Source organism: Alexandromys fortis, unplaced genomic scaffold (genome assembly GCF_014885135.2).
Source record: "Alexandromys fortis isolate MF-2015 unplaced genomic scaffold, M_Fortis_MF-2015_v1.1 scaffold_109, whole genome shotgun sequence".
Lineage (NCBI taxonomy): Eukaryota > Metazoa > Chordata > Mammalia > Rodentia > Cricetidae > Alexandromys > Alexandromys fortis.
In genome coordinates, this window is record NW_026068005.1 from 5,468,548 (window position 1) to 5,472,716 (window position 4,169).

The 4,169-nt window shown below is 41.3% G+C and overlaps 1 pseudogene; it reads left to right on the forward strand.

The window, feature by feature from the left end:
- Positions 1-606: 606 nt before the first annotated feature.
- Positions 607-3,446, forward strand: LOC126513231 (acireductone dioxygenase-like; annotated as a pseudogene).
- The last annotated feature ends 723 nt before the right edge of the window (positions 3,447-4,169 follow it).

Consider the following 4,169-nt stretch of genomic DNA (forward strand, 5'->3'; position numbering starts at 1 on the left):
TCCTCCCTGAGCAATAATTTTCAGTAACAAAATGAGGAAGACAACCATGGGTCCCACCTAGTTATGATACCTATGTACCACAATAACAACCAACATGGTAGGTATCTTACTTAAGGTTACTATTGCTGTGATGAAACAATATGACCAAACAAACTTGATGGGGTGGTTATTTCAGCTTTCACTTCCAGAAGACAGTCTACCACTGAGGGAAGTCAAGACGGGAACTCAAACTGGATAGGAACTTAGAAGCAGGAGCTAATATGGAGACCATTGATGAATGCTGGTTACTGGCTTGTTTCCCCTGTCTGGCTCAGCCAGCTTTCTTATAAAACCCATGACTACTAGCTCAGAGACCACCAGCCCACTCACAATGGTCTGGGCCTATTAATCACTAATTAAGACAATGCCTTACAGTCAGACTTCATGGAGGCAGTTTTTCGATTGAGGATCCTTCCTTTCTGATAACTCTAGTTTGTGTGTCAAGCTGTCATAAGACTATCCAGCACAGTAGGATAACCCTTAGAATAGAGTAGTGGCACACATATCATGGCAGTGAACAAGTGCTCTCTAACTTGGATTTAAGACCAACTCAACAAGAAGGGAATCATGGCTGCTACCGGAAGCTTCATCAACTACCAAAGGTTAGTCAAGGCAAAGAAGGATCTTGGAAGAGATCCTTTAACCATCACCTAACTAATAAACATAATTCCTGACGACACTCTAAATATTTGCTCTTATGGCCATCGATAAGTATAGCCCTCAGCCCTCATCAAAGAAAATTTGGCTTGCAACAGATTGGAGGCCATTGTAGAAAATGACATCCAATCAAAATGCAGAATTATAGAGCCCAGTCCTATTAGATGCATCCACAAAACAACTCTTGCACCTAAGTTCTCTGGGAACATTGTGGAAGAGAGGGTAGAAAGACTGCATGAACCAGAAGATCAGGAAGTTTGCTGTGAGATTATGTCTTCCCCTAAAGCCAGTCACTACACCTATAAAATTTCATCACTATGAAGCCTAAACACAAGCTGAGCAAAGATAACAACAATAAACCTGCCTAAGTGGAGAGGTGAAAGCTTATAAAGCCTCAACATTATACAACACCTACTGACAACTTAGAAATGCTGAAATGGGAGGACAACATTCCCCAGGGAAGAGCACACACTTAATTATCCAGTACCAATGTTCAGTTCTATCAGGCTTTTTTTTTTTTTTTTTTTGACTTCCAACCAGTTCCCAAATCATGACACAGAAACTTAATATTAGTCATGAATGTTCAGCCTTATGTTATGTTCCGTTCTGGCTAGCTTTTGTAACTTAACCTGTTTTTTTGCTTTATCTGTTTTGTCACAGGGCTTTTACCTTCCTTTCCTTCTGCATAATCTATTCCATCTAGCTGGCTGGCCATGGGTGTCTCCCTCTCTTTCTCACTCCTTCTCTTGTTCTTCTCTAAGCCTCGATTCCTCCTCCCATTTATTTACTCTGGCCACCAGCCCTGCTGATCCTTCTACTGCCTAACTATTAGTTTTTAAACTTTTTATCAGACCAATCAAATGCCTTAAGTAAACAAGGTGAAACAGCAAAACATCTTTGCATAATTAAAATACTATGCTACAACAGTCAGCCTAAAAACATACATATAAGTAACATTATACAGAGTGAGCAGGTTGTATTTAAACATACACAATTATATTACATACATTCATATGTGTAAGAACAATTTAATGAAAAAAAAAACAGGCCATGTATCTGAACTAGGCCAAGGAAGGGTATATAGGAGAGTTTGAGAAGCAGCAAAGAGAAGAGAGAAATGATGCAATTAAAATTTCAAAAAGAAAGATAATATTAATATGTTCTTGTTTAAAAATGAAAGTAAAGGACAGAATTTTTTCTTAATAAAAAGTTGGAAAAAATGGAAAAGTAGTTCTTTCAGAATTTTGTATTGTGTTATAACCATATTCATTTTCTCCCCCAATTTCTCTCATGTTCACCTCCCTTCTCTACCCACTCAGTTTTGTGTGTGTGTGTGTGTGTGTGTGTGTGTGTTTTATTTTTTTCCCTATCAGGTTCAATTTGTGGTGCCTATATTGATGGATGTGTGGCCTTCTACTGGAATGTTATCAAGCTACCAGTGATTAAATTCTTAAAGAAAACTAGCCCCCTTTTCCCAGCTGCTATCAATTGTCAAGAGTTTCTTGACTAAGGGTTGGACTTTGTGTTGACCTCCTTCCTTCAAGCTTGTGGTTCATCTGGTTTGAACTTCTATGGGGATTGTACACACTGCCATAACTGCTATGAACTTATGTAGCAGATAAATGTTTATCATATATAAATTGTGCTGGTTAGTTTTAGTTGTCAACTTGACACAACCTAGAATTAATCACCTGGTAGCAAACAAGTATTAATGAGTTCAGCTCAGCACAGTCACACCCCCTCTAGAGAAGCTTGCAGGCATAAGTATGAACAGGTCTGACATATGGAAAAATCTGTGGTGGTGCAGGAGAATTGTCTGTATTATGTCAATCATGTTTTAAATAAACACTGATTGGCCAGGCAGGAAGTATAGGCAGGTCAACCAGACAGGAAGTAGAGGTAGGCAATGAGAACAGGAGTATTCTGGGAAGAAGGAAGCTCCCTCGCCAGTCCTGCCCAGATCACCAAAGAAACAGGATGTGACCTGCCCCTCTGAAAAAGGTACTGAGCCATGTGACTAACATAGATAAGAATAATGGGTTAATATAATTCATAAAAGCTAATACGAAGCCTGAGCCAATGGGCCAATCAGTTTATAACTTATGGAGACCTCTGTGTGATTTTCTCTGGTACTAAATGGCTGGGGGACTGGGTGGGACAGAAGCCCCAACAAGCAGCCTGCCCCTCGTGTTACACCGTGGCTGATCCATTGTTGCCCCACTGACTGAACACAGCCTGACTGCCCAGTGTGCCTGGAGCAGCTGCGCACACTGGGAGTGCTCTATTGGAAGCTGAACGCTGACAAGTAAGATAATGATCCAGAACTGGAAAAGCTCGAGAGAGAGAGAGAGAGAGAGAGAGAGAGAGAGAGAGAGAGAGAGAGAGAGATATTACTTCTGAGTGGACATCAAAACCTTATGTAGAGATGCACTTCCCAATTCTGACCAGAAGATCAAGATGTTCTTCTAGGACCACCAGCACTTGGATGAGGAGATCCATTACATCATGGAGGGTAGCAGGTACATCAGTGTTGGGGACAGAGAGGAGGACAGGTGATTCTTGCTTTCCATGGGGAAGGGGGTCATAAGCACTCTTCCTGGTGTCATCTATCACCTCTTCACCCTGGATGAGAATTACATGGAGGCCACGTGACTATTTGTAGGAGAACATATATGGACACCATACATCTGGCTGGCTGAACATTCTGATGACCAGGTCAGTGCATGAGGTTTCTGGAAGGAACAGCATAGCGGTGCTCCCTGAATTGTAACTGTACTCTGTGAGGATCCCGCTGCTTGCAGTCACCAACTGGAAAATTGCTCACCTCTCTGATTGTATATGTGAGCTTGATGTTAGACTTCCTCTCCTTGGCAAGATTGTCAGGTCAGAATGTTTTTAATGAAAGCATCTATAAAAGTGATTTTTAAAGGGAAGCCACAAAAATGTAAACAAGTGACCTTAATTTTCCCTAACTCTGTTAAGACTTGGGGGTATGGGAGCCCTGGGTTGGTGTGTGCATTCATGCATAACAGATATTCATGTCCCAGTAGGTCCTTCTGTAGCTATCTGTAGGTGACACTATGCCCTCAGGAAGTGGGCAGTTATGCCCAGCACAATCAATCAGATGGAAAGGATTTGCTTTCCTCAGTGATCTTTGGGTGATGAAGTGGGTCTTTGTACTTGTGAGCTCACTACAACTGTAATTATCTGCAATTTTTTTTTATTATTTCATCTTGCATGCAGAATGGGCTCCTGAAAGAAGATGGGCATATTGGTGCTGGAGAAAGTGGGTGCCATTTACTTCAGTGGTGTACCCTATGAGAAATTGCCATGTTTCACTGAATTAAGCTTTTATTCATGTTCACACACACACATACACACACACAACTCAAGGGAAAACAAAACAAAACAGCTGAAGCAGGAGAGGGCTCTGTGAAGAAAGGTTTCAGAGTAGGGAATGATAGGAGCTAGGT